The sequence below is a fragment of the Carlito syrichta genome, unplaced genomic scaffold (assembly GCF_000164805.1).
Source record: "Carlito syrichta isolate Samal-C Ts95f unplaced genomic scaffold, Tarsius_syrichta-2.0.1 Scaffold308820, whole genome shotgun sequence".
NCBI lineage: Eukaryota > Metazoa > Chordata > Mammalia > Primates > Tarsiidae > Carlito > Carlito syrichta.
The window spans coordinates 1-14,901 of NW_007252916.1; the positions used below are offsets into that span (position 1 = coordinate 1).

Consider the following 14,901-nt stretch of genomic DNA (forward strand, 5'->3'; position numbering starts at 1 on the left):
CGAGAGAAGATAGACAAATGGGACCTTATTAAACTGACAAGCTTCTGCAAGGCCAAAGAAACCATCAAGAGAGCAGGGAGACAGCCTACAGACTGGGAAAAAGTATTTGCCAACACCAGGTCTGACAAAGGCTTAACATCCTGGATCTACAAGGAACTCAAATGTGCTGAAAAGAAAAAAACAAACAACCCCATTATAAAATGGGCATAAGATATGAACAGACACTTCACAAAAGAGGACATCCGAGCAGTCAACAAACCATGAATGTTCAACCTCACTAATCATCAGGGAGATGCAAATCAAAACCACACTGAGATACCACCTAACTCCAGTCAGAATGGCAATTATCAATAACTCAAAAAATAACAACTGCTGGAGAGGGTGTGGCGAAAAGGGAACACTTCTACACTGTTGGTGGGAGTGCAAACTAGTGCAACCTCTGTGGAAAGCAGTGTGGCGATTCCTAAAAGCTCTAAATATCAACCTCCCATATGACCCCGCAATCCCCCTACTGGGAATATACCCTGAAGAACTCAAATCACTCTATAAAAAAGATACCTGCACACGTATGTTTATCGCAGCGTTGTTCACAATAGCAAGAACCTGGAAACAGCCATGCTGCCCATCAAAAGAGGACTGGATGAGGAAAATGTGGTACATATATACAATGGAATACTACACAGCCATAAAAAAGAACAAAATCATGAATTTTGCAGCAACCTGGCTGGAACTAGAGTCTATAACACTGAGTGACCTCTCACAGAAACAAAGATCCGAGTATCACATGTTCTCACTCATATAATGGACCTTGAACATCCAATGTAATACTATAAGAAAATGACTGGCGGTACTGGGAAACTATGGGGGGGATGGGATTAACAGTAGCAAATATCTTTCTGGGGATGGGGAAACACCTCTTATCAACAGGGTGCCTGAATGAAACGTAATTGTACACCTAACCCTTAACTGTACCCCACAAAACCATAATAAAAAATATTGATTATGAAAAAAATAATAAATAAATAAAAATCAAAAATATATATATATCACTCATGAACATAGATGCAACAATCCCCCCCAAATATTAGCAAATAAAATTCAACAATGTATAAAAACAATTCACAACACAACCAAATGGTGTTTGTCACAGGGATGCAAGATTGGTTCAACATACAAAAATCAATTAATATAATCATCATATCAATGGGTTAAAGAACAAATATCACATGGACATATCAATAGGTGCAGAAAAAGTATTTGACAAAATCTTACATTCATTCATGACAAAAATTCTCAGTAAACTAGGAATGGAGGGGAATCTTTCTCTATTTGATAAAGAATATCTATTAAAAACCTACAGCAAGCACCATACTTAATGATGAGAGTTGTAAAGCTTTCCCACTAAGATCAGAAACAAGGCAAGCATGTCCCTTTCTATCATTGCTTTCCAACATTGTACTAGAAGTCCTCAATAATGAAATAAGACATGAAAAGTAAATAAAAGGTATAGAGATTGGGAAGGAAAAAAATAAAACTGTCTTTGCTTGAAGATGACATAATTATCTATGGATAAAATATAAAACAATCAAGAAAAAAAATCCTGGAACTAATAAGTGATTATAGCAAATTTGCAAGATAAAAAGTTAATATGCAAAAGTCAATTACTTTCCTATATGTCTGCAATGAACAAGTGAAAACTGAAATTAAAAACACAATACCGCCTCTTTCAGCTGCACTGCGGACCAGACCGGCCAACACAGGCCGCATGATCCGTGGACAGAGGAAGGAGGCTGGCTCCGTGCTGCGCCCGCATGTGAAGCATAGTAAAGGAGCCGCGCCTCTTCGCGCAGTGGACTTTGCTGAGCCACACAGCTGCATCAAAGGCATCGTGAAGGACATCATCCACGACCCAGGCCCCGGCGCACGCCTCGCCGGGGTGGTCTTCCGGGATCCTTACTGGTTTAAGAAGTGAATGGAGCTGTTCATCACTGCAGAGGGCATCCACACGGGCTAGTTCGTGTCCTGGGGCAAGAAGGCCCAACTCAACATTGGCAATGTCCTCCCTGTGGGGACTATGCCTGAGAGTACGATCGTGTGCTGCTTGGAGGAGAAGCCTGGGAACTGTTGCAAGCTGGCTCCAGCCTCAGGGAACTGCGCCACTGTTATCTCCAACAACCCCAAGACGAAGAAGACCCGTGTGAAGCTGCCTTCTGTCTCCAAGAAGATCATCTCTTCAGCCAACAGAGCAGTAGTTAGTGTAGTAGCAGGCGGTGGTCGAATTGACAAACCCATCCGGAAGCTGGCTTTTTGCCTATCACAAATACAAGGCAAAGAGAAACTGCTGGCCACGAGTGCGTGGTGTGGCCATGAATCCGGTGGAGCATCCCTTCGGAGGTGGCAACCACCAGCACATCAGCAAACCCTCCACCATCCGCAGAGTTGCCCCTGCTGGCCGCAAAGTGGGCCTTATTGCTGCCCGCCGGACTGGACGTCTCCAGGGAACCAAGACTGTGCAGGAGAAAGAGAACTAGGGCTGAGGGGCTCAATAAAGTTTGTCCTTACGCCAAAAAATTAAAAAATTAAAACACAATACCATTTATATCAGCACTCCCCCCAGTGAAATACTTAAGTATGAATTTAACAAAATATGCACAAGATCTATATCAGGAAAAATGATATAGATAATTTCATTTATTCTGATGGAAAAAAAATCAAAGAAGAGCTAACTAAGTAAACGGACAGATAGTTCTTGTTCATGGATAGAGAACTCAATATTGTCAAGATGTCAGCTCCTCACAACTTGATCTATAGATTCAGTATGATTCCAATCAAATCCCAGTAAGTTTATTTTGTGGATATCAAAAAACTGATTCTAAATTTTATATTTTAGGCCAAATACCCTGAAACTCAGTATTGAAAGAGAAGAACAAAATTAGAGGGCTGACACTACTCAACTCCAAAACTTACTTTAAAGCTACCATAATTGCAAAATAGTGTGAAAGAATAGATAAATAGATAAGGGAATGGAATAGAGAGTCCAGAAATTGACCCACATAACTATAATGCAATGATATTTTTCAAAGAACAAAGGCAGTACAATAGAGAAAGGCCCAATAAATGGGGCTGGAACAATTGGGCGTCCACATGCAAAAAAAAAATCTAGACAGAGACGTTACGCCCTTCACATAATTTTTTTATTTCTTTTTTATTTTAAAGATGTGAGGTACAAGTCATAAGTGGTCTACGTACAGGTGAAATGTGGGCCTCCCATTGGAGCTCACTTTACCTGGGTTGGGATTATACACCCTTATTGATGTTGTGTTCCCCCTCACCCCCTCTCTCCACTGGCAGTGTTCTGTTACTGCCAATCCCTTTTTGTAGTATGATTGGTGTTCAGAGTCCACTTATGAGTGAGAATATATGGTACTCAGTTATTTGTTTCTGTGATAGATCACTGAGTACGACAGATTCTAAATCCATCCAAGTTGCTGTGAAATCCATAGTTTTGTCCTTCTTTATGACTGCATTCCATTGTGTATATGTACATTTTAAAATTCAGTTTACTTTCAATGGGCAGCACATTTGGTTCTCTGTTTTTGCTATTGTGAATTGTGCTGCAATAAACACACATTCATAGGTATCTTTTCTGTAGAATGATTTGAGTTCCTCCAAGTATATTCCTAGAAGAGGGGTTGCTGGGTGGAACAGAAGGTCAATTTATCTTTTTGAAATTGCCACAGTTTTCCACAGACGTTGAACTAGTTTGCACTCCCGCCAACAGTATAGAAGCATTTCCTTTTCTCCACATCCTCACCAGCATCTGTTGCTTTTTATCTTATTAATGTTAGCCATTCTTATTGGAGTTAGGTGGTATTTCAATGTGGTTTTGATTTGCATTTCTCTGATGATTAGTGAGGCTGACCATTTTCCCATATGTCTATCGGCTGGTCATATTTTTTCTTTTGAGAAGTGTCTATTCATGTATTTTGTCTACTTTTTATTGGGGCTGTTTGGGTTTTTGTTGTTGTTGTTTTCCTTTCAGCATATTTGAATTCCTTGTAGATCCTGGATGTTAGGTCTTTGTCAGATATACAGTTGGCTAATATTTTTCCCATTCTGTATACTGTCTCCCCACTCACTTGATGGTTTCTTTTGTTTTGCAAAAGCTTTTCAGTTTGATGATGTCCCACTTGTCTATCTTATCTCTTATGGCAAAGGCATTTGGGGTTTTGATCAGGAATTGGTTGCCTATTCCAATTTCCATAAGGATGTCTCCTGTGTTTTCTAGGATTCTTATAGTTTGAGGTTTTATGTTTAGGTCTTTGATCCATTTAGAGTTGATTTTTGTGTATGGTGATAGGTGGGAGTCCTGTTTCATCCTTCTCATGTGATCAGTCAGTTTTCCCAGAACCATTTACCGAATAGGTTCTCCTCTCCCCAGTGGTTGTTGTTGGTGGAGGATTTGTTGAAGATGAGTTGGTTGGGAAATTGGGACTTTGCTTCCAAAATCTCCATCCTGTTCCATTGGTTTATATGCCTGTTTTTGTACTAATACCAGACTTTTTTTATTGTTGTAGCCTTACAATAAAGTTTCAAGTCTGGAGTGTGATACTTCCCACTTTGTTTCTTTTGCTGAGGATTGTTTTGGCTATTCATGGTTGTTTTTGTTTCCATACGAATTTCTGTATTGTCTCCAGGTCTGAGAAGAATGATGAAATGGAGGAATTTCTGGCATCACACAACCGCCCAAGGTTGAAACAAGAAGAAATTCAGACCCTAAATAGAACAATAACATCCCAGGAAATTAACTCCATCATAAGAAAATTACCTACAAACAAACAAAAATCCCTGGACCAGATGGCTTCCCAATGGAATTCTACAAAATATATAAGAAGGAGCTGAGACCAATCCTATTGACAGTATTCTAGGCAATCAAGAAAGATGGAACTCTCCCCAAATCATTTTCTGAGCTAACATCACACTGATACCTAAATTGGGCAAAGACCCGACAAAGAAAGAGAACTACAGGCCAATAGCCCTAATGAATATAGATGCACAAATTCTCAACAAGATTCTAGCAAATCAGATCCAACAACGCATCTCAAAAATTATCCACCATGATAAGCAGACATCATCCCCTGGATGCAAGGGTAGTTCAATATCCACAAGACCATAAATGTAATTAAATACATCAACAGATGTAAAAACAAAAACACGATTATATGGTTAGACACAGAAAAGACTTTCAACAAAACCCAGCATCCATTCTTGATAAAAAGCCTTGAACACCTAGGTATAGAGAGAACATACCTCAAAATAATAAGAGCCATCTACGGTAAACCCACAACCAACATATTAATAAATGGACAAAAATTGGAAGCACTTCCCCTGAAAACCAGAGCAAGACAAGGATGTCCACTCTTATCCCTCCTGTTCAACATAGTATTGGAAGTCCTAGCTAGAGCAATCAGACAAGAGAAGAAAATCAGGGGTATCCAAATAAGAAGAGAGGAAATTAAGCTATCCCTCTTTTCAGATGATATGATCCTATACCTTGAAAACCCAAGGAAATCTGTCAAAAACCTCCTTGCACTGAGAAAGGACTTTGGCAAAGTCTCAGGGTATAAAATCAACGTGCAAAAGACAGTCTCATTCTTATACACTAACAACAAACAGGCAGAGAACCAAATAAAAATTACAATCCCATTCAATTCACAATAGCCACACACACAAAAATGAAATACCTTGGCATCTTCCTAACCAGAGAAGTGAAAGACCTTTACAATGAAAACCAGAAAACACTGCTCAAATAAATCAAAGAAAACACAAACAAATGGAAAAATAATCCATGCGCATGGAACGGAAGAATCAACATTGTTAAGATGTTCATCCTACCCAAGGCAATCTACAAATTCAATGCAATCCCCATTAAATTACCATCATCATTCTTCTCAGACATGGAAAAACGACAATACGGAAATTAACTCAAATGGATCACAGACCTAAATGCAAAACACAAAGCTTTGAAACCTCTAAAAGATAATAGGACAGAATCTAGATGACTTTGGTTTAGCAATAACTTTTTTAGTTGGGACACCAAAGTCATGATCCATTAACAAAAGAATTGATAAACTAGACTTCGTTCAAATTAGAAAATCCTGTTCTGCAAAGGATACTGTCAAGAGAATGAAAAGATAAGTCATAGAGTAGGAGAAAATATTTGCAAAATATATCTCTGATAAAGGAAGGTTATCCTAAACATACAAATAAGTCTTTTAAACTCAACAATAAGAAAACGAGCAATTCGATTTTTAAAATGGATCACAGATCACAGACACTGTCAGGGGAGGTAGGGAGGGGGAGAGCACATAACACCACTAAGAGTATCTGATCCCAAATCAGAAGTAATGACCAGTGGGAAGCCCAAACTTCACCTGTACATAGACCACTTATGTACCTAATCCTAACTTGTACCCTACATCTTTAAAATAAAATAAAATGAAAGGGGGGGAAGGGTCACAGACCTTAACAGACACTTCACCAAAGAAAATACACAGTTAGCAAGTAAGGATATGAAAATATACTACACATACTATGTTACAGAGAAATGCAAATTGAAATAACAATGAGATACCACTACACACCTACTAGGAGGGCCAAAATCCAGAACACTGATAACACCAAATGCTACCAAGGATGTGGAACAATAAAAACTTGCATTGCTGATGGGAATGCAGAATGGTACAGCAACTTTGGAAGACAGCTTATAAGTTTCTTATAAAACTAAACATACTCTTACCATGCAATCCAGCAATTGCTCCTTGGTATTTACCCAAAGGATTTGAAAACTTATGTCCACACAATTATGTACACAGGAATCTTATAGAACATTTATTCCTAACTGCCAAAATCAGAAGAAACCAAGATGACCTTTAGTAGTTGAATGGATAAGCCATGATACATCCAGATAGTAGAATATTATTAAGCACTAAAAATAAATAAGCTATTAAACCATGAAGAGATACGAAGGAAATTTAAATGCACATTGCTAAGTGAAAGAAGCAAGGCCGAAAAAGCTACACACTATATATTTCAACTATATGACATTCTGAAAAAGGCAGAACTATGGAAACAGGAAAAAAAATCAGTGGTTGTCAACAGTAAGAGTGGGGAAGAGATGAATAGGTAGAGCACGGAAGAATTTTATGGCAGTGAAACTGCTCTGTATGACACTGTAATAGTGGATATATATCATGATACATTGGTCCAAACCCCTACAATGTACAACTCTTAAGAGTGAACCTTAAACCATGGACTTTGGATGATAAGCCAGTGTAGGTTGTAAGCATGTACTGCTTTGGTGGGGGATGTTGAAAAAGGGAAAGCAACGCATGTGTGGGAGCATGGGTATATGGGAAATCTGCATGCCTTCCTCTCAACTTTACTGTGAACCTGAAACTGTTCTAAACATGAAGCCTATTTTAAAAATAATAACAATTGACTAAATAAAAAGTAATAGCAATGAATGTTGCAGGGCTGAGTCTCAGAAAATCATGGTGGATAAAGTTCTTGGGCCAGGTCACACATGGGTCCTCTCAGCCTTGGGAGTAGCATCTCAGGAGTAGTGTGGCAAACAAATTCTGGAACATAGTCCTCCATTTTTCATTTTCCAGCAAAGCCTTTCTGGTGCATGTCTTGCTTGTTGAGGAACAGATTCTCTGTGGTAATGCATAGCCATCTGTTGTTCAAGACCTTCCTGAAGAGGCTCAGGGCCTCCTACAGGAGGTCAGTGGCGTTGTTCTCTCAGATGCTCATGCTGCAGCTGCTGATGATTGCTGTGAAGACGGTGGCAGTCAAGTCGTTGAAGCACTGGATCTGTTGGCGTCATTTCTCGAGCTGGTCCTCCACATCAAACTATCAACTGCATGTTGACTTTGTCCACCTGGAACTTGGTCTCAAAGATTCCAGAAGTCAGGCTATGGGATCTTTGGAGCAGGTCCTGGGTACTTGGTACATAGTTGGCCTTCTGGCTGACATTGATCTTGTCCAGGAAATATAGGAAGCTGTCTGTCAACTGGCATTGGTTGGGCCATGATAAAGGCCATGCTCCCACAGAGCCCTGATGGTCAATAGAATCCAGGAGGGAATCATGGGAATCACCATCCAGCATGGTCATCACACTTAGAATGCAGTCTGCTGGGAGCTGGTGCTCAGCATTGGCCAACTCCGAGGAGACCTGGGGTGCTCTTGATGATCACGATGGCTTCAATGGCCTATTTCAGGTTGTTTATCATGTCCTGCAGCTTTGTTGCCTTCTCACCGTGGCTGTTGCTTTTTGCAGCCTGTGAGTCCTTTATGAAATCCGTTAACATGCAGAGTCCTCATCTGCTTCACAAGGGTGCCTCTGCTTCACCAGATTCTCTATCACCCAGCAGCAGATGGTACGTGGCCCAGCAGACCTGCTTATCCTTCTGCAGCTGGTTCTCCATCTGTTTGTTGACCACGCCTTTTCCTCATTGTACTGGTCTTCCGTCTTTCTATTCCTGAGATATCCCAAGGCCTCAGCCTGCTGCAGGGTCCTCAGTCTTACTTTCCCATGATAGCCCACAGCCACAGTGTGCTGCAGGGTTCTTGGTCTTACTGTACCTAAGATAGCCCATGGCCACAGTGTGCCACAGGGGTGAGCGGTGTTGGTCAAACAGAGGGGCCAGTGTGGCTTCCAGACCTGAGCCAAGGCCAAGGGGACTGATGGTCACCACTGGCCAAGGAAGCTGCTCAAGAAACCCATTTTGAATAGAAAGACACAGGTGTGTCAAAAGAAAGTGGTGGGGAAAGTTCTGTCATGTTAAGACTAATCAAAATAAAACTGAAGTGGCTATATTAATATTGGATAAAGTAGACTTCAGGACAAAGAACACTATAAGGGATAAAAAAGATCATTTAATAAGATAGAGACCGAGTAATCACAAGCACATGACAATCCTAAATGCGTATGCCCCTAATTGCAAAACTTTGAAATGCATGAAGCAAACTGATAGAACTGAAAGGAGAAATAAGTAATCCATAGTTATAATTAGAAATTTCAACACACCTCTCTCAACAATTGAAAAACAAGTTGCCAGGCTCGGTGGCTCAGCCTGTAATCCCACGCCTTGGGAGGCTGAGGTGAGTGGATTGCCTGAGCCCGCGGGTTCAAGACCCACCTGGGCAACTTGGCGAGACCTCATCTCTACAATAAATCAAAAAATCAGCTGGGCGTGGTAGCGCACGCATGTAGTTCCAGCTACTTGGAAGGCTGAGGCGGAAGGATCGCCGGAGCCCAGCAGGTCGAGGCTGCGGTGACCAGGAGCAGCCACTGCACTCCAGTCTGGGCGACAGAGTGAGACTCCAACTCAAAAAAAATTAAAAAAAGAAAAGAAAAGCAAGTAAACAGAAAATTTGAAAATAATACAGATAGAAAACCTGAGCAACACTATAAAACAATTTGATCTATTTGGCTTTTCTAGAACACTCTTCTCAACAACAGAGTATACATTATTTTCATGTACTCATTCATGTTATCATAAAATTACATATCTTAAGTCTGTACTTTATCCCATCGAGATGCTGGCTACATCTTCAGTAACAACATATCAATGGGATAAAGTATAGACTTAAACACTTTTTATCCATCTGGCTGAAATATATTCAGATGAAGTTTCTATAGTGGTTACTGCTTACATTTAACAAGATAGACTACATTCTGAGCCGTGAAGACATGTCTTAAAAAATTTAAAATTATTCAAGTCAAAGTATGTTCTCTGACTGCAGTGAAATCAAATTAGAAATCAATAACAGTAAGATATCTGTTAGATATCTTGAGATGTTTAGAAATTAGGCCGGGCTCAGTGGCTCAGCCAGCACTTTGAGAGGCCGAGAAGAGTGGATTGCCTGAGTCCGCAGGTTCAAGACCAACCCGGGCAACTTGCCGAAACCTCGTCTCTACAATAAAAATAAAAAATTAGCCAGGTGTGGTAGCATGCACCTGTAGTTCCAGCTACTTTGAAGACTGAGGCAGGAGGATCACCAGAGCCCAGCAGGTTGATGCTGGGGTGACCATGAATGTGCCACTGGACTCCAGCCTGGGCGACAGAGTGAGACTCCAATTCAAAAAAAAAAAAAAAGAAATTAAAACACACATTTTCTTTTTAAAAAAATCATACAAAATTATAAAATACTGATGCCATGTTTATTGAAATCAGGTATAAGACTGGGATGCCTGGTAACAGCACCAGTATCTAATATTGTTTTTGAAGGGTCCGGCTAATGCAATAAGGCAAGAACAGTAAATAAGTAATATAACTATTGGAAAAGAAAAGTCTTTTCTATGAATATTATTATAGAATTTCCTTAAATCTGCACTTTATCCCATCGATACACTGGCTCTATCTTCAATAACAGCATTGATGCTAGTACTTTTGATCACTTTGACTGAAATATACTCAGATGAAGCTGCTATAGTGGTTGCTGGCTTAACATTGCTTAGCACATGTTCATTCCATCATCTGTATGGACTAATTTTTCTTGTTTGATTCCTTAGACTACCTAGTATGATCGCTTTCGGAGTGGTTTGCTTTGATTGTATTTAAAGTTGGAAAGTTATCTCATTTTTCTTGGGGAGGTATCTTCAATGGTTGTATCAGCTTGTTGAACATTTTCGATGTATCTTTTCAATATGTGTAAGTATAAATTAAAAAATGTAACTTTGGGAAGTTGATTTTGAGGTTTGTACAGCAGGTTGGTTAATGAGAAATGTTATATCTTGTTCATATGCAGAAATCCCGTTCTCCCTTCTCCATTCTAGGGGAATGCAAAGAAACACCCATTAACTATATTTTAGCCAACATTCACACTCTTGCATCATCAAAAATTTTAGCAACATATGCTGACTCAAAAATTACAGAATTGGAAGATTTTCTTTCTCTGATTCTTGATGCTAATAAACTAAAAAGTTATTAAGAAGAAAGAAAAACAAGAGCCAGACTGTCACATTATTTCCTCAGAACCCTCAATTTTCAAAATGTCAGGTTCAGGTCCTATTTCACTCTTGACTCCTTTCCATTCTGTCTGCATTCAGTTGTTTATTTCTTCCTTCTATTCAGTAATTATATTTCTAATTAAAAAATCACAAAACCAAAAATTCAAAAAATTACATATATTTATATAATGTATATTTATATAATATATATTAAAAATTATATCTAATAGTGGACATGCATACCAGTGTATGCATGTCCACTATTAAATAGATGCTATAGTCTTGTCATCTTTGCTTTAGATCTCTCTAATAATAGGAAACATGTACAATATGTTTTCTGTATGCCAGAGTATCATTCTTAGAAAATACATACAATTTAATTATCACATCAGCCCTCTATGATAGATATGATCATCATCTCCATTTTATAGATGAGGAAATTGAGACATGCGGAATCTTGCACTAAAGCCACACAACTGATAACTGAAATTAGATTATCTCTCCACCAGAGCTCATGAGTTTTATCTATTTACCTATTTTAATTTTATGTTCAAGGAGTACATGTGCTTATTTTTTATATTTGCCATATTTGGGTATATTGCTTGATGGTGAGGTTTGGGCTTCTATTGAGCCTGTCACTCAAATAGTGAGCATGTACCCTATGGATAGTTTTTCAATCCTTGGTCCCCTCGCTCCTTTACCTTTTCAGGAGTCTTCAGTATCTATTGTTCCCTTCCTTTTGTCTGTATGTACCCAGTGTTTATCTCCCACTTGTAAGTGAGAACATGTGGTATTCAACTTTCTGTTCCTCTGTTAATTCACTTAGAATAATGGCCTCCAGCTACATCCACATTGCTGCAAAGGATGTGATTTTGCTCTTCTTTATGACTGCATAGTATTCCATGGTATAGCTATACCATATTTTCTTTATACAATCTGCCATTGATGGGCAGTTTAGTTCCATGTTTTTGCTATTGTGAATAGGGCTGCAATAAATATATGAGTGTAGCTGTCTTTTTGATAGAACAATTTATGCAGAACTCATACTTCTAACCTCTGTTCCATACTGCCTGTAGGTAACCCAGAAGCTAGAGAAAAGATTACCTATTCAAAAGAAATAAATGTACAGATGTAACTAAAGCACCTTCCTCCCACGCTTTTTCCTTCTTACATCCCCCAAAATAACCACTAATTAAAAATGTAGATCATTATAACACATGATTCCCACCCCACCCCATCCACCGCCACCTTTGAATTTCCAGAGAGGATTGAGTGAATCATAGTCAGTTCTCCAACTGTCAGCACATAATTCATATAGGCCCATATGCAGCCCTTCTCTTGTTTTTTGTATATTAATTTATAGATACCTTTCTATCCCTGTTCTCCATTTCCACTCCCCAATTTCTACATCCTTCACCTCCATAGTTAACTGATCAAATGTGCTTTTTAATGTATTTTTGCCCTTCCATAATTCCTTGTAAAACCCATATTGGGAGAGGTGGTGGTGGTGATGATATGTGTATATTTTAAATGTATATAAAGGACCTCTTAATATATAGACCTTATACTCTTTAGTACTAGTTTTACTCAGCACTGTTTTCACACTATGCTGTTGTGTACATTTCATTGTTGTTTCTAATGTTGCGCAGTATTCCACAGGATGTACACCTGTATTTGCCTAATTGCTTCCATCTCCCCACTATTACAAACAGAACTGCAATGACCATTTGTGTACATGTCCTATTAGGGTCTTTGTGTGAGTTTCTCTGGAATATACTGATACTTAACTTAAATTTTAAGTAATTTAACTTACTCTCCTAAGAAAATTATACCAGTCAAAACTCCCTCAGCAATGCAGGAAGAGACCTATTTTCTCACATCCCTACATTTGTAATTATCAGATTTCTAATTTTTAAAAAATGATGTCTAGCTCTTTAATATACTATACATTTTTCTGATTACTAATAATGAGTTGAAATATCTCCTTATATATTTTTCATTTGGGTTTCCCCATTTGGAAATTTCCTGTTTATATCATTTGACCAGTTTTCTGTCATGTTTCTCCTTGATGATTCACAAGAGTTGCTTGTATATTCTAGCATTAGTCTCTTGCCAGTTTTAGATATTGCAAATACATTCTCCTAACCTATCACCTGGGTGTTGACCTTGATTATGGAGCCCTTCATTTAACAGGAGTCTATAATTTTATGCAATCAAATTCATAGATTTTTTTGCCTTATCCTTTATGCTTTTATGGTCTTAGTCACAAAGATATTCTTATATAAGCTTTTAAAAATATATACCTTTAATCCATCTGAAATTCAATTCTATAAACAAGGTCAGGATAAGGTAGGAATCCACTTGTGTTTATATACATGGGTCAATGTTTCAACATCATCTACTGAGAACTGATTTATGGCACCAACTTTTAATGTGGGTCTATCTCTGAACTTTCTGTTCTGTTCCGTTACCCTGTGTGTTAATTCTCCCATTTATATGTCTTTGTCTAAAATCATTTGAGCATAAATGTAAAGGTTCATATCCAGGCTCTTGGCTCTGTTCCATTGATCCATATGACTATTCTTACAGCAGTTCCACATTGTCTTTATCAATATTTTAATTCTTAAAGTCAGATCCTGTAAATTCTCCAACTTTGTTCATTTGTAATAATGCTACCCAACTTTTAAAAAACATTTTATGATGAAAAAATCGTAGTATACACAAAAGTGGAAGAAATAGTAAAATGAACTTCCATTACCCATCACCCAGCTTCAACAATCTTGTTTCACTTACACTTTTTCACCGCTTACCCATTGCTGGTTACAATTTTATCAAGGCACAACTTATTCACCCAATTTACACAGTTTCATGATTTTTAGTAAACTTATAAAGATGCGCAAACATCATCACAATTTAGTTTTTAAAAATTTCCGTCATCCCAAAATATTCCATCTTACCCAATTACTGTCAATCTCCACTTTCTGCTTCCTTCAAGACTCAGGCAACCATTCATCTGCTTTCTATCTCTATAGATTTGTCTTCTTTGAACTTTATTTATAAATGGACTCATACAGCAAGTGGGGTTTTGCATCTGGCTTCTCTCACTTGCCATATATTTTTTGGAGTCATTCATATTGCAGCATATATTAGTAGTTCATTCATTTATGTTATTGAATAGTATTCTATTGTATAGATATGTCACATTTTGATTATCCATTCACAATTCATCAGCATTTTGAGTTGTTTCCAGTTTTCAATACTATGCATAATGTGTATATAACTCTTTGTGTGGATATGTTTTCATTCTCTTGAGTAAATACCTAGGAGTGAAACTGCTGGGTCATATGATATGATAAGTTTATGTTTAATTTTTTAAGATACTGCCAAATTGTGATCCAACGTGTTTGTACTACTTCACCTTCCCGTAAGCAATATTTGAGGGTTCTATTTTATTCCATCCTCTCTTATATTTGTTGTTCTCTGCAGTTATTATTGTAGCCATCCTAGTGGGTACATGGTGTCTCATTGCGGTTTAATTTGCATTTCCCTAATGACTGATTTTGTTCATCTTTTCATATGCTTATTAGACATTTATATAATGTCTAATATATATTAGACATTTGTTGGTAAAATGCCTATGGAACTCTTTTGCTCATTTTTAATTGTCTTTTTATTATCAAATTATAAGAATTTTCTACATATTCTAGATACAAGTCCTTTATCAGATAAAATGCGATATAGTTTCTCCCAGTCTGTGGCTTGTATTTTTATTTTCTTAATATTGTCTTTTGAGTTCTTAATGTTGGTAAAGTCCAACTTACCCATTTTTTTCATAGACTTTGGTGTAGATAGCTTGAGTCCTTGCCTGTCTAGCCTGTGCAGAT

At 38.1% G+C, this 14,901-nt stretch overlaps 2 pseudogenes across 1 annotated transcript; one reads left to right on the plus strand and one right to left on the minus strand.

The window, feature by feature from the left end:
* Positions 1-1,730: 1,730 nt before the first annotated feature.
* On the plus strand, positions 1,731-2,571 carry LOC103268374 (annotated as a pseudogene). The gene has a single exon (XR_504812.1). The product of XR_504812.1 is annotated as a 60S ribosomal protein L8 pseudogene (transcript).
* A 5,702-nt stretch (positions 2,572-8,273) lies between these two features.
* On the minus strand, positions 8,274-13,831 carry LOC110596354 (annotated as a pseudogene).
* Positions 13,832-14,901: the final 1,070 nt, after the last annotated feature.